Below are 27,306 nucleotides of genomic sequence, written 5' to 3' on the forward strand. Positions count from 1 at the left end.
GTGAGGTGAGTTCACTCAACCCAAAGGTAGTTATATATGCAGTGAGGTGAGTTCACTGAACACAAAAAGTAGCTATGTGCAGTGAGGTGAGTTCACTCAACCCAAAGGTAGTTATATATGCAGTGAGGTGAGTTCACTTAACACAAAAGGTAGCTATGTGTAGTGAGGTGAGTTCACTCAACCCAAAGGTAGTTATATATGCAGTGAGGTGAGTTCACTTAACACAAAAGGTAGCTATATGCAGTCAGCTGAGTTCACTCAACCCAAAGGTAGTTATATATGCAGTGAGGTGAGTTCACTGAACACAAAAGGTAGCTATATGCAGTCAGCTGAGTTCACTCAACCCAAAGGTAGTTATATATGCAGTGAGGTGAGTTCACTGAACACAAAAGGTAGCTATGTGCAGTCAGCTGAGTTCACTCAACCCAAAGGTAGTTATGTGCAGTGAGGTGAGTTCACTCTACAGAAAAGGTAGATATGCAGTGAGGTGAGTTCACTCAACTTAAAAGGTAGTTATATGCAGTGACGCAAGTTCACTCAACACAAAAGGTAGTTATGTGCAGCGAGGTGGGTTCACTCAACACAAACGTAGGTGTATGCAGTGATGAGGTGGGTTAACTAAACACAACAGGTACTAGTAGTAGGTAAATGCAGTACTGGGTAGGTAGTACAATGTGCAGCTGCCTGTCACACACACAGGTTTCACTGAATGTGCTGCTGAATGCTGGTGGGCTGCCTGCAGTGGTACACACACATTATGAATTAGCAATGCTGTCTAAGCAACACAAGTGTATCACACACACAGGTAGTAGTCACTGAATGTGCTGCTGCTGCTGGCAGTGCCAGTGGGACACACAGTATGAATTAGCAATGCTGTCTAAACAACACAAGTGTATCACACACACACAGGTAGTAGTCACTGAATGTGCTGCTGCTGCTGGCAGTGGGACACACATTATGAATTAGCAATGCTGTCTAAACAACACAAGTGTCAGTTTCAAACACAGAAAAAAAAAATTGATCACAGCAGGATGAGCTCTGAAAAGAGCTTTTCTGGGGCACTATTATAGCAATAAGATTCAGCTAAGCAAGCTAAGAAGGCAAGAGCCTGACTGATCTGTCCCTAGGAGAACAAGTCTGCAGCAGCTGTCCCTATTCTGTCTCTAGCAGGCATACGAGTGAGGCTAATGGCCGCCGGAGCCTGCCTTATATAAGGGGGGGTGGGGCTCCAGGGCTTAGCGTAGCCTAATTGGCTACAATGCGCCTGCTGACTGTGATGCAGAGGGTCAAAGTTGACCCTCATAGAGCATTATGGGGTGAATCGAACTTCCGGGAAAGTTCGCCTTCGCCTGCAAAGGCGAACCACCCGAAGTTCGCCTGGAACCGTTCGCCGGCGAACCATTCGGCCCACCTCTACCTAAGAAGTGTCTTCTTTCTATAATTGTGCTAAACTAAATTACAACAAAGTACGCTCTCATTGTTTTCTGCACACTATTGTGCCATTATATTTCAGGCAGGGATTAGGTATGTTTATATTTCTTGTTTATTCAGATGTTGTTTGATTTGGGTGATTGCAAATAACCAATAACAACTTCTGTTAATTTTATCTATTAAGAAAAAGCAGATTTGACTTTAAGCCCCAGATCAGATTATGCATATGACTCAGTTATTGTTGTATCAAGCTGTTGCCCTTGTGCTGAAAGCAGACATAAATATTTTATTAAAATGTCCAAATAAGAAACACCAGTTGTTCCTTTAAATACAATTAAATGGTTCAATTTGATCAGTTTATCACTAACTTTGCATTCATCTACCTCTGCATGTTTATGGGCTATTATAAGAGCTGCACACAGTAAGAATACAGAGCAGAGCTGAGCTGCTTTTAAGGGCAGAAATCACATTGCATGCTTAATTGCAGGCCTAAAGTGCTTTAAAACATATTGCGTGTGCATACATCAATCAGGGCGTGTAATTAGAGTACTGCTTCACACTGACACACCAAACTTACTGTGTAACGCATAGTGTTGGGCGAACACCTAGATGTTCGGGTTCGAGAACGTTCGCCGAACATCGCCGCGATGTTCGGGTGTTCGCGCCGAACTCCGAACATAATGGAAGTCAATGGGGACCCGAACTTTCGTGCTTTGTAAAGCTTCCTTACATGCTACATACCCCAAATTAGCAGGGTATGTGCACCTTGGGAGTGGGTACAAGAGGGAAAAAATATTTGAAAAAGAGCTTATAGTTTTTGAGAAAATTGATTGTAAAGTTTCAAAGGAAAAACTGTCTTTTAAATGCTGAAAATGTCATGTTTCTTTGCACAGGTAACATGCTTTTTACCGCCATGCAGTCATAAATGTAATAAAGAGAAGAGGTTCCATAAACAGGGACCGGTAACGCTAACCCAGCAGCAGCAGCAGCACACGTGATGGAACAGGAGGAGGCGCAGGAGGAGAAGGCCAGGCTTTTTGAGACCCAACAACCCAGGCCTTGCATGAGGACAAGAAGCGTGCGGATAGCATGCTTTTTACCGCCATGCAGTCATAAATGTAATAAAGAGAAGAGGTCCCATAAACAGGGACCGGTAACGCTAACCCAGCAGCAGCAGCAGCAGCACACGTGATGGAACAGGAGGAGGCGCAGGAGGAGAAGGCCACGCTTTGAGACACAACAACCCAGGCCTTGCATGAGGACAAGAAGCGTGCGGATAGCATGCTTTTTACCGCCATGCAGTCATAAATGTAATAAAGAGAAGAGGTTCCATAAACAGGGACCGGTAACGCTAACCCAGCAGCAGCAGCAGCACACGTGATGGAACAGGAGGAGGCGCAGGAGGAGAAGGCCACGCTTTGAGACACAACAACCCAGGCCTTGCATGAGGACAAAAAGCGTGCGGATATAGCAATGCTTTTTGCCGCCATGCAGTCATAAGTGTAATACAGATGAGAGGTTCCATAAACAGGGACCGGCAACGCTAACCCAGCAGCAGCAGCAGCACACGTGATGGAACAGGAGCAGGCGCAGGAGGAGAAGGCCATGCTTTTTGAGACACAACAACCCAGGCCTTGCATGAGGACAAAAAGCGTGCGGATATAGCAATGCTTTTTGCCGCCATGCAGTCATAAGTGTAATACAGATGAGAGGTTCCATAAACAGGGACCGGCAACGCTAACCCAGCAGCAGCAGCACACGTGATGGAACAGGAGCAGGCGCAGGAGGAGAAGGCCATGCTTTTTGAGACACAACAACCCAGGCCTTGCATGAGGACAAAAAGCGTGCGGATATAGCAGCAATGCTTTTTGCCGCCATGCAGTCATAAATGTAATACAGATGAGAGGTTCAATAAACAGGGACCGGAAACGCTAAACCATCCCAGATGTTCATTGGTCATGTTACTTGGTTGGGGTCCTGGAGTGTTGCGTAGTCATTTCCAATCCAGGATTGATTCATTTTAATTTGAGTCAGACGGTCTGCATTTTCTGTGAAGAGGCCGATACGCCGATCTGTGACGATGCCTCCGGCAGCACTGAAACAGCGTTCCGACATAACGCTGGCTGCCGGGCAAGCCAGCACCTCTATTACGCGTACATTGCCAGTTCGTGCCAGGTGTCTAGCTTCGATACCCAATAGTTGAAGGGTGCAGATGGATTGTTAGACACAGCTACGCCATCTGACATGTAGTCCTTGACCATCTTCTCCAGGCGATCGGTGTTGGAGGTGGATCTGCACGCTTGCTGTTCTGTGGGCTGCTGCTGCATGGGTGTCGAAAATTTTCCCACTCCAAGGACACTGCCGATACCATTCCCTTTTGGGCACTAGCTGCGGCTTGTGTTGTTTGCTGCCCTCCTGGTCGTCCTGGGTTTGCGGAAGTCAGTCTGTCGGCGTACAACTGGCTAGAGGAGGGGGAGGATGTCAATCTCCTCTCTAAAGTCTCCACAAGGGCCTGCTGGTATTCTTCCATTTTGACCTGTCTGACTCTTTCTTCAAGCAGTTTTGGAACATTGTGTTTGTACCGTGGATCCAGAAGGGTATAAACCCAGTAATTGGTGTTGTCCAGAATGCGCACAATGCGTGGGTCGCGTTCAATGCAGTCTAGCATGAATTGAGCCATGTGTGCCAGAGTCCTACCAGAATCCTCATCATCCTCTTGTGAGCGTTGTGATAGTTGTTGTAATGCATCATAGTCGTCACCTTCTTCCTGGTCTGCTTCTGCTGACCATTCGCGCTGAATTGTGGAAGTCCAACGTGCACCGCTCTGGCCCTCGTCAGTGCTGGCAGGAAATTCCTGCTCCAACTCCAGCTGTTCCTCCTCCTCTTCTAAGCTGCTGGGGCCAGCGTTTCCTGAGGCGGATGGCCTGATGTTGGTACCATCACGCTGATCGTTTTCTCCTTCAGATTCCCCCAGTTGCATCATGACAGCTGTTTCCTTGATTTTCAACATTGACCTCTTCAGTAAACACAGCAGTGGTATGGTAATGCTGACTGAAGAGTTGTCACTGCTCACAAGCAACGTGGATTGCTCAAAATTTTGGAGGACTTGGCAGAGGTCCAATATGTTGGCCCAATCGGATCCACAGAAGCTTGGCAGCTGGCCGGATGCGCCTCGGTACTGCGCCATCATGTACTGGACCACTGCACTCTTCTGCTCGCAAAAGCGGGCTAGCATGTGCAGCGTAGAATTCCAGCGCGTAGGGACATCACACAGCAAGCGATGGTGGGGGAGATTGAAGCGCTCCTGCATCTTGGCGAGTGCCCCTGAAGCAGTACTGGAATTTCTGCAATGTTTGGCCACTCGTCGCACCTTCAACAGAAGATCGGCCACGCCTGGGTATGTCCTCAGGAACCGCTGAACTACTAGGTTCATCACGTGCGCCAGGCAAGGGATGTGTGTCAGCTTAGCCAACCTTAAAGCGCGAATGAGATTACTCCCATTATCACACACAACCATGCCCGGTTTCAGGTCCAGCGGTGCCAGCCACAAATCCGTCTGTTCCTTTATTCCCCTCCAAATTTCCTCCCCGTGTGCTGCTTATTCCCAAGGCAGATCAGCTTCAGCAACGCTTGCTGACGCATGCCAACAGCTGTTCTGCACTGCTTCCACGATCCTACTGCTGCTGGGTTAGCGTTTCCGGATGAGGTACAGATTTGAGATGCGTTGGAGGAGAAGGAGTCAGAGAGGTAGGTGCTGCTGTTGTTATCCAGTGGGAGGGACGGCGGTGCAGCTGTTTGCGGCGTGGGCAACACCCGCGCCGTAGCAGGTGAGGAATCGCTGCCAGGCTCCACAAGGTTCACCCAGTGCGCGGTAAGGGAGATGTATCGACCCTGACCGAACGCACTCGTCCAGGTGTCAGTGGTGAGGTGAACCTTGCAGGCAACGGCATTCTTCAAACTTCAGGTTATTTTGCTGACCACGTGCTCATGCAACTCAGGCACTGCAGAGCGCGCAAAGTGGTAGCGGCTGGGAACCACGTAACGTGGGATGGCCACTGACATCATGCCCTTGAAGCTGTTTGTCTCCACCACTCGATATGGCAGCATTTCGCAGGCCAGAAGCTTGGCTATGCTGGCTGTTACTGCCACAGCCCGGGGGCCATTTGCTGGCAATTTCCTCTTGCGCTCAAACATCTCCGAGACAGACAACTGAACCGTAGGGCTGCACACTGAAGGGCTGTTGGTTGTTGTGTTTGATGAAGACTGGGAGACCTCAAGAGCACTACTCCGGAAAGTGACAGTGTCAGCGTCGTCTGATGTTTGTGAATGTTGTGAACCACGCAATGGCTGGGCTACTGCTGCTGCTGAGGCGGGTCTGGTGGGGAGTCTGGTGAACCCAAGGGAGGCAGTGTTGCTGGTACCCTGTCCTGTCGAGTTTGCCCACAGAGTGGGATGTTTGGATAGCATGTGGCGGCTCATGCTGGTGGTGGAGAGGTTGTTAATACTTTTCCTCCTGCTCAGGCGGGTCTTGCACACCTTGCAAATCGCCATGGTAACATCCTCAGTGCAGTCTTCAAAGAAAGCCCAGACTTTGGAGCACCTGCCTTGCTGGCGATTACTGTTTGCGCCTCTTTTGCCTCTCACTTGAACTTCCACACTTGTGGTGCCTGAAATTGCGCGCGCCTACCTTGTGCCACAAGGCGAACTCGTGCAGCAGTGGGTTCTTCAACAGACTCATCTGTGCTGCTGCTACGACGGCGATGTTCTCGTTCACAAACAAAATCTGGGTCTCTGTCCACATTGTCCATACCCTCCTCTTCCATCTCCTCAAACTCGTCATATGTCATTGTGGGGGGCCGCCGCCGTGGAGTAGAGCTCCCCAGAACAACCTCTGCGCAGCTCACTCCAACGTCGTCTTCCAGATCTTCTCGGCCGACCTCCTGCAATTGCAACCCCTCCTGCCCAACTTGCTCTGGGATTTGGGTTTCAAAGTCCTCGGACTCGCCTTGTTGTATTTCAGTGCCTGCTGCATTTCCCACAGTTAATGGTTGTGAATCCGGGCACAACATTTCTGGCTGTTCCTCCATTGACCTTTCAAAGGTGGAAGTTTGTTGGCCTGGGAATAGCTCCTGCGAATACCCCATTGTGTCCTGAGGTAATTCATCGGACTGGTTATCTGGCAGTTGTGTGCGTGGTGTCGCTGCCAGTTGTGTCAGCTTTGTGCCCACTGGCTCCTTGTCACTGGCTGAGGACTCGGACCTCGTGCGTGATGTGCTGGTGCTGCTTAACCCACTGCTGGACGCTTGAGAAGTCATCCAAGTAATTATCTGGTCCTGTTCTTTTGGATCTGTGAGGGTTGTTGTCCTGGACAACATGGACGGTATTGAGTGGGTTTTCTTGGGTGCTCCCCTGTGGCCTGTACGTGAACCGTCAGGGGAAACACCTCTTCCCTTGCCCCTCCCTCTTTCACCGGATTTCTTCCTCATTTCACTTATCCTTAAAGTACACGCTGACTGGCAGCAGTACAGTGGCAGTACAGAAATGCTATACAGTGGTGGGTGAGCGGTGTACCACTATTGCCAGCAGCGACACAGAGCACAATGCTATACAGTGGCGGGTGAGCGGTGTACTACTGTTCCCAGCAGACACAGAGTGGCAGTAAACACAATGCTATATAATGTGGCTGAGCCATGTACACACAGTGGCAGTAAACAATGCTATATAGTCTGGCTGAGCCGTGTACACAGAGTGGCAGTACACACAATGCTATATAGTCTGGCTGAGCGGTGTACACACAGTGGCAGTACACACAATGCTATATAGTCTGGCTGAGCGGTGTACACAGAGTGGCAGTAAACAATGCTATATAGTCTGGCTGAGCGGTGTACACAATGCTATATAGTCTGGCTGAGCGGTGTATACAGAGTGGCAGTAAACAATGCTATATAGTCTGGCTGAGCAGTGTACACACAGTGGCAGTACACACAATGCTATATAGTCTGGCTGAGCGGTGTACACAGAGTGGCAGTACACACAATGCTACATAGTCTGGCTGAGCGGTGTACACAGAGTGGCAGTACACACAATGCTATATAGTCTGGCTGAGCGGTGTACACACAGTGGCAGTACACACAATGCTATATAGTCTGGCTGAGCGGTGTACACACAGTGGCAGTACACACAATGCTATATAGTCTGGCTGAGCGGTGTACACAGAGTGGCAGTACACACAATGCTATATAGTCTGGCTGAGCGGTGTACACAGAGTGGCAGTACACACAATGCTATATAGTCTGGCTGAGCGGTGTACACACAGTGGCAGTACACACAATGCTATATAGTCTGGCTGAGCGGTGTACACACAGTGGCAGTACACACAATGCTATATAGTCTGGCTGAGCGGTGTACACACAGTGGCAGTAAACAATGCTATATAGTCTGGCTGAGCGGTGTACACAGAGTGGCAGTACACACAATGCTATATAGTCTGGCTGAGCGGTGTACACAATGCTATATAGTCTGGCTGAGCGGTGTATACAGAGTGGCAGTAAACAATGCTATATAGTCTGGCTGAGCGGTGTACACAGAGTGGCAGTACACACAATGCTATATAGTCTGGCTGAGCGGTGTACACAGAGTGGCAGTACACACAATGCTATATAGTCTGGCTGAGCGGTGTACACACAGTGGCAGTACACACAATGCTATATAGTCTGGCTGAGCGGTGTACACAGAGTGGCAGTACACACAATGCTATATAGTCTGGCTGAGCGGTGTACACACAGTGGCAGTACACACAATGCTATATAGTCTGGCTGAGCGGTGTACACAGAGTGGCAGTAAACAATGCTATATAGTCTGGCTGAGCGGTGTACACAATGCTATATAGTCTGGCTGAGCGGTGTATACAGAGTGGCAGTAAACAATGCTATATAGTCTGGCTGAGCGGTGTACACAGAGTGGCAGTACACACAATGCTATATAGTCTGGCTGAGCGGTGTACACAGAGTGGCAGTACACACAATACTATATAGTCTGGCTGAGCCGTGTACACACAGTGGCAGTAAACAATGCTATATAGTCTGGCTGAGCGGTGTACACAGAGTGGCAGTAAACAATGCTATATAGTCTGGCTGAGCGGTGTACACAGAGTGGCAGTACACACAATGCTATATAGTCTGGCTGAGCCGTGTACACAGGGTGGCAGTACACACAATGCTATATAGTCTGGCTGAGCGGTGTACACAGAGTGGCAGTAAACAATGCTATATAGTCTGGCTGAGCGGTGTACACAGAGTGGCAGTACACACAATGCTATATAGTCTGGCTGAGCGGTGTACACAGAGTGGCAGTAAACAATGCTATATAGTCTGGCTGAGCGGTGTACACAGAGTGGCAGTACACACAATGCTATATAGTCTGGCTGAGCGGTGTACACACAGTGGCAGTACACACAATGCTATATAGTCTGGCTGAGCGGTGTACACAGAGTGGCAGTAAACAATGCTATATAGTCTGGCTGAGCGGTGTACACAGAGTGGCAGTACACACAATGCTATATAGTCTGGCTGAGCGGTGTACACACAGTGGCAGTACACACAATGCTATATAGTCTGGCTGAGCGGCAGAGGCGTAGCTAGGGTTTTCAGCGCCCGGGGACAAAGACTATTAATGCGCCCCCTAAGGTGAAGGGTCGTGACCAAATGTGGTTATGGGTACTCCACATTTGGTCACGCCCCTTCAAATGTACATGGAGGGTAGCAGGCTCACGCTCACCCACCCTCCCTCAGTATGTACCTTCCAGCATGTTCCAAGACAAATTCAGCAATCATGAGCCCCCCCCCCCCATCAAGACAAATTCCGCAATCATGAGCAAACATGAGGCCCCCAACAAGACAAATTTAGCAATCCCGAGGCCCCCAACAAGACAAATTCAGCAATCATGAGGCCCCTAACAAGACAAATTCAGCAATCATGAGGCCCCTAACAAGACAAATTCAGCGATCTTGAGGCCCCCAACAAATCATGAGGCCCCCAACAAGACAAATTCAGTAACCATGAGGCCCCCAACAAGACAAATTCAGCAGTCATGAGGCACATAAATAGACAGCATTTCACATAAATAGGCAGAATGTCCCCTTAATATGGTAGACACCTCTCACCTGGCAGCAGTTCCCCAAAATACACTCAATCTGACAGCAGTGCTTGCCCAAAAATAGGTAGCCCCAGGTCTATAGGTGTCCCCAGAATAGGTGGCCAGCAGTATAGATGTCCCCAGAACAGGTAGCCAGGGGTAGAGATGTCCACAGAACAGGTAGCCAGGGGTATATGTGCCCAGTATATGTAGGCAGGGGTATGTGTCCCCAGTATATGTAGCCAGAGGTATATGTGCCCAGTATATGTAGTCAGGGGTATAAATGCCCAGTATATGTAGCCAGGGGTATATGTACTCAGTATATGTAGTTAGGGGTATATGTGCCCAGTATATGTAGGCAGGGGTATATGTGCCCAGAGTAGGTAGCCAGGGGTATATGTGCCCAGAGTAGGTAGCCAGGGGTATATGCCCAGTATATGTAGGCAGGGGTATATGTGCCCAGAGTAGGTAGCCAGGGGTATATGTGCCCTGAGTAGGTAGCCAGGGGTATATGTGCCCAGAGTAGGTAGCCAGGGGTATATGCCCAGTATATGTAGGCAGGGGTATATGTGCCCAGAGTAGGTAGCCAGGGGTATATGAGCCCAGAGTAGGTAGCCAGGGGTATATGTGCCCAGAGTAGGTAGCCAGGGGTATATGCCCAGTATATGTAGTTAGGGGTATATGTGCCCAATATATGTAGGCAGGGGTATATGTGCCCAGAGTAGGTAGCCAGGGGTATATGTGCCCAGAGTAGGTAGCCAGGGGTATATGTGCCCAGAGTAGGTAGCCAGGGGTATATGTGCCCAGAGTAGGTAGCCAGGGGTATATGCCCAGTATATGTAGGCAGGGGTATATGTGCCCAGAGTAGGTAGCCAGGGGTATATGTGCCCAGAGTAGGTAGCCAGGGGTATATGTGCCCAGAGTAGGTAGCCAGGGGTATATGCCCAGTATATATAGGCAGGGGTATATGTGCCCAGAGTAGGTAGCCAGGGGTATATGTGCCCAGAGTAGGTAGCCAGGGGTATATGCCCAGTATATGTAGGCAGGGGTATATGTGCCCAGAGTAGGTAGCCAGGGGTATATGTGCCCAGAGTAGGTAGCCAGGGGTATATGTGCCCAGTATATGTAGGCAGGGGTATATGTGCCCAGAGTAGGTAGCCAGGGGTATATGTGCCCAGAGTAGGTAGCCAGGGGTATATGTGCCCAGAGTAGGTAGCCAGGGGTATTTGCCCAGTATATGTAGGCAGGGGTATATGTGCCCAGAGTAGGTAGCCAGGTCAGGTGTCCCCCTCCCCAGCAGGAGGGGAGCAGCGCAGAGAAGAGCTGCTCTCCCTTCCTCGCTCTCCCCTCTAATGTCCGGGTGGCTCTGCTCAGGCTGGCAGCGGCGGGCGGAACTTACCTCCGTCTCGTCGCAGCGCCGGATGGATCTGCCACTACTCTGGTCTGGTCCAGACCAGAGCAGCGGCTGCGCACCCGAACTTCCGGCCGGCGCTGGAGCGAGACGGAGGTGAGTTCCGCCCGCCGCTGCCAGGCCAGCCACCCGGAGGACATTGGAGGGGACAGCGAGGGAGGGAGAGCACCTAAGGTGAGGGAAGGAGGGGGGAGATGGCCCCCCTTCCCCACCGTCCGCACAGCTCTCCCTCTTCTCTGCGCTGGCCCCCTTTCCCTCCGCCGCAAAAAAAAAACGAAAAACCCACAGCTCAGCCAGGCTGAGGGCGCCCTCGGGGACCAGGCGCCCCGGGGCACTTGTCCTACCCCGACCCCCCCTAGCTCCGCGCCTGCTAAGCGGTGTACACAGAGTGGCAGTACACACAATGCTATATAGTCTGGCTGAGCGGTGTACACAGAGTGGCAGTAAACAATGCTATATAGTCTGGCTGAGCGGTGTACACAATGCTATATAGTCTGGCTGAGCGGTGTATACAGAGTGGCAGTAAACAATGCTACATAGTCTGGCTGAGCGGTGTACACAGAGTGGCAGTACACACAATGCTATATAGTCTGGCTGAGCGGTGTACACAGAGTGGCAGTACACACAATGCTATATAGTCTGGCTGAGCGGTGTACACAGAGTGGCAGTAAACAATGCTATATAGTCTGGCTGAGCGGTGTACACAATGCTATATAGTCTGGCTGAGCGGTGTATACAGAGTGGCAGTAAACAATGCTATATAGTCTGGCTGAGCGGTGTACACAGAGTGGCAGTACACACAATGCTATATAGTCTGGCTGAGCGGTGTACACAGAGTGGCAGTACACACAATGCTATATAGTCTGGCTGAGCGGTGTACACACAGTGGCAGTACACACAATGCTATATAGTCTGGCTGAGCGGTGTACACAGAGTGGCAGTAAACAATGCTATATAGTCTGGCTGAGCGGTGTACACAGAGTGGCAGTACACACAATGCTATATAGTCTGGCTGAGCCGTGTACACACAGTGGCAGTAAACAATGCTATATATAGCGTGGCTGAGCGAGGTACACAGTGGCAGTACACACAATGCTATATAGTGTGGCTGAGCGAGCGGTGTACTACTGTTCCCAGCAGCGACACACAATGACTGGGGGGACCCTGGCTAGCGTGGCTGGAGCGCGAACTACCCTGCCTGCCTACCCAAAGCTAAACCCTCAGACAAATGGCGGAGATATGACGTGGTTCGGGTATTTATTTACCCGAACCACGTGACCGTTCGGCCAATCAGAGTGCGTTCGGGGTCCGAACCACGTGACCCGTTCGGCCAATCACAGCGCTAGCCGAACGTTCGGGGAACGTTCGGCCATGCGCTCTTAGTGGCCGAACGGTTTAGCCGAGCCCCATCAGGTGTTCGGCCGAACTCGAACATCACCCGAACAGGGTGATGTTCTGCAGAACCCGAACAGTGGCGAACACTGTTCGCCCAACACTAGTAACGCACCGCAAACAGCTGTTTGTGTAGTGACGGCCGTGCTGGACTGGTGCGCACCATGGCCAGAGTGCAGGCCGTGGTGGTTTTCAAGCCCAGTGCTTTAAATCATCTTGCATGTGTATACATCATTCAGGGAGTGTAATTAGAGTACTGCTTCACACTGACACACCAAACTCACTGTGTAACGCACCGCAAACAACTGTTTGTGTAGTGACGGCCATGCTGGACTGCTTTTTCAAGCCCATTTGGTCGCCGGGCTGTGGTAGCTCCATGATAGAACAACAGTGACTGTCAGGTAGTAGTTATATGCAGTGATGGGTATTATAATGTGCACCTTTCACACACAGACAGGTACCGGACAGGCACAGTGACACTGCGTGCGCTCACGTAGGTAGGTGGGTGCACTGAAGTGAACAACAGGTAGTAGGTATATGCAGTGATGGGTATTACAATGTGCACCTGTCACACACACAGGTAGTCACTGAATGTGCTGGGCCTGGCAGTGGCACACACAGTAGGAATTACTAAGGCTGTCTATGCAACACAAGTGTCAGTGGGACACACACACACACACACACACACACACAAAAATAGATCACCAGAACAGAAGATTAGCTCTCAAAAGAGCTGTTGAGGGGTGCTTTTTTAGCAATAACAATCAGCCAGGAGCAAGCTAACAAGCCTAAAAGAGCCTAACTAAGCTTTCCCTATGAGAGTCTACAGCAGCTATCCCTTCACTAATTACTGCAGGCACACGAGTGAGTCCAATGCCTTACGCTGCCTGCCTTTTATAAGGGGGGGGGGCTCCAGGAGGGAGTGTAGCCTAATTGGCTACAATGTGCCTGCTGACTGTGATGTAGAGGGTCAAAGTTGACCCTTATGATGCACTATGGGGGCGAACCGAACTTCTGGAAAAGTTTGCAGTTCTCCGCGATCGTGAACCATGGAAGTTCTCCGGGAACCGTTCGCCGGCGAACAGTTCGGGCCATCTCTAATGATTAAATGAGCACCCCAGTTTTCAGCTTTGACTGCTTTAAATAGGGACCGCTAAGACTCCTTCATTTGCCCAAAATGTGTAAAAGTTGGAGTCAATAAGCACTTAGCTTGTGGCACTGATAACTGGTACTGTTTCCAAGGAAATAAATATGGCAGCCATCATATGTTTCTCAGTTAAGGTCCTATTATTCAGGGATTCTGTGAATGTGGTGTAATATCTACAGCTCTGCAATTGCTATAACCTTTTATTAAAACAGCTTTACAGTTTTACTAAACCAAATATAAAAGTTACAATCAGTACATATTCAATAGTGTGTTCCACAGGATCACGCTGTGTTTCTCTCCCCAATGTTGATAACACAGTTAAACAACTAAAATTAATGATAAATCAGTTCACACTTTCTTGAAACCAAGATTGAACATATTTTTAAAATGTTAATTGACTGGTATAAATTATAAAGGGAATTTACCAATGTTGGATGGAGCTACAGCAGGCAAGCTGGCACCAGCCACACCCCTGCTCATGGGCAGGCCACCCCTTCACACTAGTGCGAGGAGGTAGAGAGTGAGACCCTACCAATTCCCCCCGCAAAGCCATGGAAAATTAGCAACTGGGGAGTGGGGAATGTAGGTGATCAAGAAGGAGGATTAGAAATGGTTAATTGGAGACTTGTCTTATAGTGCTCATGCCACTTTAATTCTTCTCTGTTTTTATTGATTTAAAGAAAAATACACCAACCCGGTAATACTTACCTCGGGAGGAGGATGCCTCTGGATCAGCACTGGGCAAACTATGGCCCACGTGCGCTGTACATTGGGCCCGCCGATAGACGGCTGGATTCCTCTCCTTTTCCCCTCCCTGCAGAGTCACGAGCAGGCGATAGCAATGGATTAAAATTCCCCTGCTCACCGATTTCAGCTTTGTGTCCAGGGATGGTCGTAGTCAGCCAACTTCGCTACGCTGGAACTACGCGTAGATTTACGCAATTATGCTTCGCCAAACTACTGCTTCAAAATCAAATATTAGTTTCATATGCATTTTGTAGACTATGTGTTAAAATACGCAATTACATGTAGTGGGGAGCGTAGTGTATGTGGATGCTTATGCCTGTATTCAGAAAATTTTACGCATTAATTCCTCTTTAAATGCCTATACCAGGAACTCTTCAATGCGTACATTCCCCCTTCCAATGCGTAAATTTGTAAGCATACAATCGCACTTCGCTACACGTAAATTCGTAAGCGTAGTTTTGCAGCTTCACCTATGAACTACGATGAGTAGATGCGAACTACGATGCGTAAATTCACACTGGCATAGTTTCTGCTCATCCCTGGTTGCGTCCTATGGCTACAGGGCGTCCCATGACACACTGGCAGCCACTGTGTAATATGCTGGCACATCCTGATGGCTCGTCATGTGACGTCATGTTGCCATGGAAACGTGACACTGGAATCGGCAAGCAGGTGAGTTTTAACCCGCTGCTATCGCCCGCTCGTGACTCTGCATGGTGGGAAAGAGGAAGGTGGGGCAGAATGCCAGGAATGCAGCCCAGGCCATGCAAGGTTTGCCCAGCCCTGCTCTGGATCTTAATGAGGCTTCTGCCATCCTCCTAAGCCTCAAGGATCCAGCGTTGGCTCTCCCAAAACCACAGCTGACAAGGATGTTCGCTGTGGTGCAGCCAATAGTAGCGCCTGCAATATTTACCTTCCCGGCTCAAGCGCAGGAGCAGTAGCGACTTTTCTGATCGTGCTCATGCATAAATAGCCAAGCCCAATCAGGTCAGCTCTATGGCACAGGTGACTCTAGTGGACCCGATTGGGCTTGGCTATTTCAGCCTATGCCCAAATATAAAGCCACTACCGTGCCTGCGCTGAATCGCGGTAGATAAGTATTTATCTTACTGGTGTTTCTGGGCTTCTAGCATTGGATCACCAAGGCTTAGGTGGATGGAGAAGCCTCATTAGGATCCTAAGGCTTCCCCCTCCCAAAGTAAGTATCCCCCCAGGAAGGAGGGGGGTGTCCTTACAGATTTTCTTAAAATAATAGTCAAAAAATAACTCTTAAAAACACTTCTTTAGCTTTGGACTGTGTGTAAAAAGTGAAAATTAAAGGTTAATCCCAGTCTTTGAGTGTGTTCAATCCTGCTGACAGATTTGGCTTAGACCAGTTATTGCCTTGATAAAGAGATTTGTAATGATCTCCAAAAGTTGGCTTCATGGCGGAATTCTAAAAGAAACATTTTATCACCAAAAGTGTGCTGGTTATTGTACATAGGTGCAGATATCAGACGCACCAGCAAAGTGGCCTGTGGGTCAGATGTGGGTAGCAGGCTGTGGCTCTGAAATATTGGGCCCACACAAGTCTCTACATAATGGAAAGGCTAAACCATTCAGAAAAAAAAATATTCAAAAATAAATAAAAATCAGCAAGTGTACTGTGCTGTGTAATAAAAAAAATCATTCAGTTCAGTCTGCTTTCAGAATGTATTCAGCTTTTCCTCTCATTTTCTTTTATTTGCATTTTTTTACTTGTAAAAATGTGAGGATAAATACTTTTTTTTTATAGGTCTCAAAGTCATGTTAGACTTAAAAAAAAGGCACAAGATGAATCAGATGAAATGGAAAACAGAATTACCGTCTGCACGTCTGCACTAGTGGCTAAACGCTTACTTCTTGGCTTTTGTCTAATTATAGCAATTACAGCTGGAAGGAGAAAGTGTTTTTCTGGTGCGGTGCTGGAACCTACAAAGCATTACATTACTGAAGATTTGGGGCCACATGACCAGTTTGTTCTTTGCTAAAAAAGACTGACAGGCAATCTGCAAAACAATTCCTCAGGTAGAGGGAAGAAATCAAAACACCCTTGTACGACATCGCACACAAGACACTCAGGATGACAATTAATGTTATCTCTTGGATACCTACCTGCGCATCTTCTCTTCCGATTCTCCTCTCTCCTTCTACTCTGGTTTCAAGGAGAGCTTGTGCCTATCTACTGCTGTTTGAATCAGTGTGAATTTGTAGATGTAATTGGCGGTGAAATAGAAATGAGCATGTACAGTTTGAGCAACAAGGCACTGTAGGGTGGGAATTGTTCAGCTGCAATCAAACGCCTCAACCATGCAGGGAAGAAATGGCCAAACGAGCGGACTTGTCTGACCACCTGAGAAGAGTAATTCTCTTGTACACAATAAACCTAGAAAATGAGATGAAGTTTTGCACCGGAGAAAGATTTTCTTCATGAGGCAGCCAAGACACACGGGAAATAATGAACATAAGTAGAACTGTGCAAAAATCAAGCATTATATTGAGGATAGGTGAAACAGTGTAGCTGTCCTTTTATTTACTGTTTCTGCATGCACAGAACAAAAAAAAGATCATTGCATTTATTGATTACTGTAATTAACCATATGGGTTCTACCTAAAGTGATCGTGAGGTGAGGAAACTCATTTCAGGTTAGATTCTCACCTATTTAACCACTTGCTGACCGCACACTCATACCGTGCGGCGGCAAAGTGGTAGCTGGAGGACCAGCGATGCAGTTCTGCGTCGCCAGGTGCCTCCTTAATTAATCAGGAAAGGCCGCTCGCGCGAGCGGCCGTTTCCTGTCAGATCACGGAGCGGGTCTCCGTGAATAGCCTGCGAGCCGCTGATTGCGGCTCGCAGACTAAATGTAAACGTAGGAGACATATGTCTCCTTTGTTTACATTGTACGGCGCTGCTGCGCAGCAGCGCCGTAAGGCAGATCGGCGATCCTCGGCCAATCAGCGGCCGGGGATCGCCGCCATGTGACAGGGGACGTCCTGTCACAGGCTGCACAGGACGGATAGCATCTTGTGCAGCCCCGATCACCAGGGGGCAAGGTAGGAGAGGGAGAAGCGGAATTTTGCCGCGGAGGGGGGCTTTGAGGTGCCCCCCCACAACAATACAGCCAGCAGGAGTGATCAGACCCCCCCTGCACATCATCCCCATAGGGGGGAGAAAAGGGGGGCGATCTGATCGCTCAGCATATACCCTGATCTGTGCTGGGGGCTGCAGAGCCCACCCAGCACAGATCACAAAAAACAGCGCTGGTCCTTAAGGGGGGGTAAAGGGTGGGTCCTCAAGTGGTTAAAGAGTAGGCTCTAAATACCATATAGCTTTCTCAGTCCTTAGTTCATACCCGGTGAAGTTATTTGACCTGTTAGATTGAATACCTCTTTGGCACATCTTGTGCTACATTCAGAAGTTTTCGCAACTCCAAGTACTTCCAAAGATGAGTGCATTTGTATTATTATTATTTAGTATTTATACAGTGCTGTTCAGAGTATATTGTCTTGTCACTTAACTGTCCCTCAAAGGGGCTCACAATCTAATTAGAGATGGCCCAAACGGTTTGACAGTGAACGGTTCCCGGCAAACTTTCAGTGGTTCGTATTCGCGATCGAACACAAACTTTATGGCGGTTTGACCCGCCTCCTATACTACATCATTAGGGTCAACTTTGACCCTGTACATCACAGTCAGCAGGGACATTGTAGCCAATCAGTCTACACTCCCTCCTGGAGGCCCCCCCCCCTTATAAAAGGCAGGCAGCGTCAGGCATTGGACTCACTCGTGTGCCTGCAGTAATTAGAGAAGGGAGAGCTCCTGCAGACTCACATAGGGAAAGCTTAGTTAGGGTCTTGTAAGCTTGCTCCTTGCTGATTCTTATTGCTAAAAAAGCACCCCACAACAGCTCTTTTGAGAGCTAATCTTGTTCTTGTGATCTATTTTTTGTGTGTGTGGCCCACTTACATTATATACAGCCCTGTCAGTCAGTCGCAGCTGGCCTTTGGCCACTTAATTCCTACTGTGCCACTGCCAGGCCTAGCACATTCAGTGACTACCTGTGTGTGTGACAGACAGCTGCACATTTGTAATCCCATCACAATCACTGCACCTGTTCACTGTTCAGTGCACCTACCTACCTACTTACATGAGTGCACGCATTGTTAATACCGCCAGTCATTGCACTTGTTCACGGTACGTGTGTGACAGGTGCACATTTATAATACCCATCACTGCATATACCTACCTGTTGTGTTCAGTGCACCCACCTACCTACGTGAGTGCACGCATTGTTAATACCACCAGTCACTGTACCTGTTCACGGTACGTGTGTGTGACAGGTCCACATTTGTAATATCCATCACTGCATATACCTACCTGTTGTTCAGTGCACCCACCTACCTACGTGAGCGTACACAGTGTGATATACCACTCCATGCATACCTGTTAACTGCACCTGTGTGACTGCACAGTCAAGTCAGTGCATACCTTTCACTTCATCCCTCCCCCCAATATGGACAAAACAGGTAGAGGCAGAGGCAGACCCAGAGGAAGGCCACCCGGCTGGTCTGTTCAAAGTTGTGCTGATGTGATTTTGTGTGGCCCTCGACCAAAGTACAGTGTTCAGAAGAAGGCACGTGCCATCAACCCCCAATATTGTCAGGACGTAGTTGACTATTTAACACAGAACACCTCATCTTTCTCAGCTTCCGCACGGAAGCATGACATATCTTCCTCCTCCTGCTCTGATTCTGGCACCCCACTTAACATTCAGTCGGCCGCCACCACCAAAGTGCTCAGCGGTGCAGAAATTTTTGTGTGTTTATGCAGATGAGAGCAATGCCATCTGTACTCTCTGCCACCGAAAATTGAGCAGTGCAAAGACCAAGACCTGCGTAGGGACAACTACCTTATGAAGGCACATGATTACAAAGCACAAACTGCAATGGAATGACCACCTGAGAAAATTCAGCATACAAAAGCAAAGCCACACACCGCAGTGTAAGATACCATCACACAATTGTTTCTCAAAAAAGGCGATACCCAAACTGTACCGTGATGTTGAAAGGCAAGTGGTGTCATCTTTGGCACACAGCATTGGGTCAAGGGTCCATCTGATCATGGATGCCTGGTCTGCAAAGCACGGTCAGGCCTGCCCAAAGACTAAGACAGTCCCCCCTTCTCCGCCACCACCAACAGGGTCCAGGACTTCAGGTGGATTCCTGAATTTTTAAGGCCGCTGCTAGCAGCAGACGCTAACAAAAACAAGAACAATTTTTTCTGGTGCGTGTACATGCCTGTCTAATTTTTCTGGCTGCACTGCAGCTGCAACAACAAAACAAAAGGCATGTACATGTGTCAATTCCCCTTCGTGATCATTACCTTGCCACGGTGAAGGGGCTTGCGTATCACAATCAAGCAATGACTGGCTAAATTAGTGTGTTGGGGTTGGGGGGCACACCTGACCCAAGAAGATAGATAATAAGGTTGTTGCTTCATTGTGGACAGACCAAATTCGATCAGCTGGACACTCAGTCACTGTAGTTCTGTCATTCAGTCATTCAGCTACCTCAGCCCGACCATATGGGCTTGAAAACCGCCATCGCCTGCACTTTGGCCATGGTGCGCATCAGTCCAACACGGCCGTCACTACACAAACAGCTGTTTGCGGTGCGTTACACAGTGAGTTTGGTTTGTCAGTGTGAAGCAGTACTCTAATTACACTCCCTGATTGATGTATACACATGCAAGATGTTTTAAAGCACTTTAGGCCTCCAATTTAGCATGCAATCTGATTTCTGCTCTTAAAACGCTGCTTTGCGTCAAATCCAGATTTTTCCCCGGGACTCTTGACGTCTATCCCACTCATCCATGCCCCCCTCCAGGTGTTAGACCCCTTGAAACATATTTTCCATCACTTTTGTGGCCAGCATAAATGTTTCTAGTTTTCAAAGTTCTCCTCCCCATTGAAGTCAATTGCGGTTCGAGCCATCTCTAAATCTAATCACTACCATAGTCGTATGTCTGTATTGTATAGTGTATTTATTGTAGTCTAGGGCCAATTAGGGGAAGCCAATTAACATATCTGTATGTTTTTGGGATGTGGGTGGAAAACAGAGTACCTGGGGGAAACCCACATAGACACGGGGAGAACATAGAAACTACAGATAGTGCCCTAGCTGGGGTTTCGAACGAGACCCAGCACTGCAAGTCAAAAGAACTGCAAGGCAAGAGAGCTTACCACCTTGCCACCATGCTGTACTGCACACCAGTAAGTCCAGACTTGCGTATACGCACTAGGGATGTGCCCATTTTCTGAAGCACTCATTTTCCTACCTATTGTATATGTCGAATATGTTTTTAAATATTAAGCCTTATTAATTCCCCCACCCCCTTCCCCTATGCAAGCTCATATTGGCCAAGAGATAATAAGCATAAGGTTTGTGTCTTAATTATGCTAAGCCATAAGTTCCCAGGGTCCTTTTCTATCGGTAAAAGTTAGAACCAAAAACTGTGTCACGCACAATTTGCCAGTTGTCCTCTGTTGACCGGAGCGTCTTATATGGTGGAAAATACGGTATATTCACATTCTTCCTAAATTTCGTACACTAAGTACACTCTTGCCTGGCAACACTGAGATCCTCAGTTCGATTCTGACCTGGCTGCACACTGCCTGCATGGAGTTTGTATGTTTTTATAGTTTCCCTAGGCCATCTAGCCCCCCCCCCACCAAAAAAAAAAACCCCAAAACAAAACATGTGAAATTGTGAGTTCCTTTGAGGGACACTGACATTAATTGTAAAGTTCTATGCAAGATTTCGGCACTAATCCACATGCATAAGAATAGCAAACTTTTTTTGCTATGTATAAAGACAAAAAAATTTGGAATCAGAGGACAACAAACCAAAAGGATGGATAACGCATGATGAAATGAAAATTTTAAACAAACTATAAAACAATGCATTTTACATGAAAAATATACTAAGGTCTAACTTAAAGGTGTAGTTGAATTAATTACATAATATTTGTAGAGTACTTTCCTTCCTTTCCTCAAGGCGCATGAACAGCTAAGGAGAGCAGCAGACCACTGTGAACATGTTCAGTAAGCTACACTGGTGTACACTGTGCATATTTAAAAAAAAAGAAAAAACTTGTATTTGGGGTCCAGTGAATCCACCAGCGAACACTTGGCTTATTTGCAAATTTTTACAGGGAACATTTCCAAATTCAGTTATAATTTTATAGGCAATTATGGATCATTAATAGATTGTGAATTTCTCAGAATAGCAAAGAATTAGGCAGTGTAACTGAATCCCTAGGCAATAATTATTATGAATGCTCAAAGCCTCTTTTGAAGCAATATAATTGTCAAACTAAGATTTACGAAACAATGAGTATAAGATCAAAACAAAGAGTACACACTGTTCAGGTTGCGGGGACCCATGATGACTGCAAATGAGAGCACGTTGCTGCAATTATTTGCAACTTTAATGGCTCCTTGTAACCAATGTGACAATTCCTTTTAGCTGTCATCTGCCACAAAGACTACAATCTAGCATAATGTAGCATGGTGTTTATATGATTCTGATTCAAACAATTGTCCTATATATAATAAAGCTAAGCCAACTTTAATATTGAAGTAATTAGTAATTCCTAACTTATTTTACAATTTGACTTACCTCTGAAAGGGGTTCTGTGGGCTATTTTAAAAACTGAAAACTGACACTTACCTGGGGCTTTTACTGGCCCTTGCAGATAACCTGTCCCACACAGGTTCCCTTGCCGCCGGTCACCGTCCAATTATTTGTCTAACTAGTTTTCTCGTACTGTGCCTGCGCAGAAAGCTCCTAAAGACGTGAGCAGGAGCGAGGACGCGCACGGCCTCGCAGGCGCAGTTGCATTCCTCTACCTAGACGAATAATTGGATGGTGACCGGCGGCGGGGGAAGGGAGGATTCTTCAGTGATGGCGTGGTACAGGTTATCTGCAGGAGGCCGGTAGAAGCCCCAGATAAGAGTCAGTTTTTGGTTTTTAAAATAACCCACAGAACCCTTTTAATGCTTCTACAGTCCCCAGTTATCTGAAAGTTTTTTTCTGTCCCTTTCCTGTGATAACTTTATATTTTTACAGTGATATTCTCTGAAAAACACATGCTACCTACAGTAAAATATGGTGATGGTTCCATCATGCTGTGTGGCCAGTGCAGGGACTGGGGATCTTGTAAAAGTTGAGGGAGGCATGGATTCCATTCAGTATCAGCAGGTTCTGGAGACCAATGTCCAGGAATCAGCGACAAAGCTGAAGCTGTGCCAGGGCTGGATCTTTCAACAAGACAACGACCCTAAACACTGCTAAAAATTCACTAAGGCATTCATGCAGAGGAACAAGTACAACGTTCTGGCTGAGTGGCCATCTCAGTCCCAGACCTGAATATAATTGAAAATCTGAGGTGTGAGTTAAAGAGAGCTGTCCATGCCTGGAAGCCATCAAACCTGAATGAACTAGAGATGTTTTGTAAAGAGCAATAGTCCAAAATACCTTCAATCAGAATCCAGACTCTCATTGGAACCTACAGGAAGCGTTTAGAGGCTGTAATTTCTGCAAAAGGATGATCTACTAAATATTGATTTCATAATTTTTTTGCGGTGCTCAAATTTATGAACCTGCCTAATTTTGTTTAAACAATTACTGCACACTTTCTGTAAATCCAATAACCTTCATTTCACTTCTCAAATGTCACTGTGTGTGTCTCCTATGTGATATATTTAACTGATATTTTTTATCGTAACAACCAACTATTTAAACAGGAAAATCATGACGATTAACAACGTTGCCCAAACTTTCTGTATAAAGACACTGCTTTGTATTTGATCTGAGGAAGTGGACTGTGTTCCGCGAAACGCGTTATCATTGATAGTGTCTGATGAATAATAAACCTTTTGTTTGAAATTGGCTTTGCCCCTTCCTTTGAGGTAGGCCATTTTTATTATTTATATTTTGTGCTATTTTTAGTCACATAATATAGATTCACCGTTCATCCACCACCCCCTATTTTTTATGCCACCTTATCCCTCCCAGTAGTTAGTAACTATAAATTATACAACCTCCAGGAAAACTTTGATGAAGCCCACCTCCCTATGTTTTCTACTCTATTGTCTGTGGTGACCCCAGCAGGCTTATCTGGCTAAAACATACACCGTAAACCCTCTACCCTTATAACAAATGCTGATATCACCCACTCAGCATAGAAATTGTGTCCATCCTACTTGTTACAGTGTAGCAAATCCTAACTAAATTTCTCAATGGCCTGTGCTAAACTTAGATGTTTAACAGCCCATGTGAGTATTAACAATGAAATAAAGTTGTTTTTATTTCCTTAGTCTACTGAAGTCTTCTTTCTGCATATTTGAGTGGGGCATGGGAAAGGGACTAATCTTTATGAAGTTTTGTTTAAATATATAAATAGCTATCATAGTCATGAATTTTGTTTTATCAGGATATCATACCCTGGCATGCCATAGCTAGCTAAATTTAATTCTGAAAAAAGTATCATAAATTGTAGTAAATGGATTTGTAATAATACGGTCTGTTGCATCTACAGTATGTAAGCCAGGGGTCTCAAACTCAATTTACCTGGGGGCCGCAGGAGGCAAAGTCAGGATGAGGCTGGGCCGCATAAGGGAATCAATCAATCAGCAGCTCCTGCCCCCTTCCTTTGCATTGATTATTATTTCAAAATCAAATTCACACTGAAGCGAACTATTTTGCCTATTTTACCTTATAGTTCGCTTTAGTGCTCCCATTACAAATAATCCGCCGTGTCCCTGCCGCAAAACGAGGGCTGCAGAGCCCCCAAATCACCCGGGGAGCAATCCGCCGGCATTTCCTGGAAGGGGCAGAGCTTTCAGCTTCAGCTCTGCCCCTCCTGACGTCAATCGGGGCGCATCGCCGCCTTTGCCCGCCCCTCTCACTCTTCCTACACAGAGAGGGGCAGGCAGAGGCGGCGATGCGCCGCGATTGACGTCAGGAGGGGCAGAGCTGAAGCTGAAAGCTCTGCCCCTTCCAGGAAATGCCAGCGGATTTCCCCCCGGGCGATTTGGGGGCTCTGCAGCCCTCGTTTAGTGGCGGATTACTTGGGAGCACTGAAGCGAACTATAAGGAAGCTTTTGGCAGCGCGGGCCACAAAATATTGTTTGAGACCCCTGATGTAAGCTCTCCTTAGTGCTACTTGTTTCAGGTGTGTGATGCAGACACTACTGACCAGAAAGATCAGCAGTACAGGACAGGCAATTGGTTTTGTTTAAAAGGAAATAAATATGTGACTCACCTCAGGTTGCTTTTAAAAGGAAAAAGAAAGCAGTGGGAAGCCTCTGGATACTCTAGTGCAGGCATGGGCAAACTTGGCCCTCCAGCCAGTGGCGTAGGTAAGGAGCTGTGGGCCCCGATGCAAGTTTTACAATGGGGCCCCCCAAGCACTCTATACATAGCAATTAATACGGTGCACCAAAACCTTCCAATGGCAACTACAGTGTCAGAGGTGTAAGAAGGGGATGGGGAACAGTTTGTTAATGATTACCACTACTCAAAGTATCTATAGAAGTGATTATTATGAGCACAGGACCAATAGAGAGATAATACTGTAGTTGAGGGAGTGCCCTTCGGGGCCCCTCTGGCCCAAGGGCCCCGATGCGGTCGCTACCTCTGCACCCCCTATTGCTACGCCCCTGCCTCCAGCTGTTAAGGAACTAAAAGTCCCACAATGCATTGCAGGAGTCTGACAGCCACAGTCATGACTTATAAAGGCAAATGCATTGTGGGACTTGTAGTACCGTAACAGCTGGAGGGCCAAGTTTGCCCATGCCTGCTCTAGTGGCTTCTCAGATTCTCCTACATCTCACCATTCCAGCGCTGGGTCCCTCTCAACCTAATCAACTTGAGCAAATGAAACAGATCTCTTCAGTGTATGAGTGCATCCATAAATGAGCATGTCCGTGCCGGGCTTGCGCTAGTAAGGTCTGTGCATGCCCAGTATTATTAACGCACTTGTCCTTTTCTTTGTGACAATGAGAAAGGGTAGATAATCTGTAAGAAGTGTTCACAGTCGGTGTACCCTGTTAAAGGACCACTATCAGGAAAAATTGTAAAATGTAAAATATATGTAAACATACACAAATAAGAAGTATGTTTCTTCCACAGTACAATGAGCCATACATTACTTTTCTCCTATGTTGCTGTCACTTACAGTAGGTAGTAAAAAATCTGACGGAACTGACTGGTTTTGGACTAGTCCATCTTTTCACGGGGGATTTCTCAGCAAGGCTTTTATTTTTTTGTCTTTAGAAAGACAATCCTTGAAAAGGATTTATAAAATGATGCTGTTCAGACTCCCTGTTTGCTGCACAATTTTTTGGCAGTTGAACAGAGTAACTGCCATTCATTAAGTGCTTTTGAAACTTAACAAAACCCTGAGAATACCCCATGAAGAGATGGGCTAATTCAAAACCTGTTGGTTCAGTCAGATTTCTACTACCTACTGTAAGAGACAGCAACATAGGAGAAAAGTAATTTACATCTCATTTTACTCTGGAAGAAAGGTTCCTCTTATTTTTATGTGTTTACATGAGTTTTAACTTTTACGATTTTTGCGATAGTGGTCCTTTAGGGAAGGGATTCCCTGAAATGTAATCAGTCATGTGACACTTATGAGTCAGTCATGTGATTGGCACTGGAATCCTAAGGATTCAGGCAAGAGTGAGAATATTTCAGACATCTTTTGTTACAGTATTGTTTACTCTTGGGATTGATTTGTTAAACGCAACGTTAAGCAGATGGTGTTGGTCCACTTTAAGATATCTGATTTTACATGCTTATTTTCTAAAGCCCATCTTTGTGCTCAATTTTCCAGTGTATGCTTCACTTCCTACATCTGCTGGAGTTAAACCTGCTCTCCATGGAGAGCTGTCATTCTTATGTATCCTCACCCACCAAGCAGAAAGATGTGTGTACATGAACATACGCATGGCTTTCAGCAAACAATTCTCCAGTTGACTATTTTACAGGAAATTAACTTCCTTTAAATAGCTTATTTTTTTCCCTTTACAAATAAAAGAATACTATTATCCCATCCATGTCTGTGACGGGATCATAGCTACAGTTTCAAGAAACACATTACATATCGTCTCTCTGTGAAACACAACACACTGTGTTTTTTACAGCAGCTAAGCTTAGCCAGCATTTATGGAAATAGAGGTCTGCAACTGTTTAGAATAGCATAATAAGTAACTTAAACGGTTCTCGATAATATCTGCATCCATACTGCCAAATGCACAGATTCTACCAGCAGAAGTGGTCATGATAAAATTAATGAACCTCTAAATAAGACATCTGTCTCAACCTTTCTCTGATCTGATTGGAGGGAGTGGGATGTGAAAAAAGTGAGAGAAAGAGAGAGAATGAGAGGGATTTTCTGGGTCAGAAACATATGTGAATGACAGTGACATCAAAGATTGGGAACTTGTTTTCATTGGTTACTGTTTTATCTCGGCCCCTTTTCTGTCACACCTCCAGAATGTCTTCTTTGCTAGCTTATCTCCAGGCAAACCTATCACATGCCTCCTACTGGCCGGACCGCACAATGCCTTCCATTCTATTTCAACCCACAGACTATCCAACCTTGGGGATGCAATCAGTGCGTTGAAACCACTGGAATTTGGCAGCAGACAAGCTAGGAGGAAGCGTGTGCGCTACAAGAATACAAAACTACAATATTTGAGGGTGCAAAGCTGCCACCACCTCTGTAAAGGACAGATGACCTATTCTCACCTATTCTAAAACCTGTGAATAAAATGGTTAGACCACACTGCTATAGCTATCAATACAATACTTCCGGGTAATGAAACTTCCGAAAGGCTAGAGTTCTTTCTGGTTGGCTGAAAAGCAGGGTGCAGCTGAGACAAAAAGATGACTTAAAGAGGAGCTGTTAGGTATAGGGTCTCAGAGACAAAAAACACATATATCAGTAGCTAA

The sequence above is a fragment of the Hyperolius riggenbachi genome, chromosome 2 (genome assembly GCF_040937935.1).
Source record: "Hyperolius riggenbachi isolate aHypRig1 chromosome 2, aHypRig1.pri, whole genome shotgun sequence".
In the NCBI taxonomy this organism is placed as follows: Eukaryota; Metazoa; Chordata; class Amphibia; order Anura; family Hyperoliidae; genus Hyperolius; species Hyperolius riggenbachi.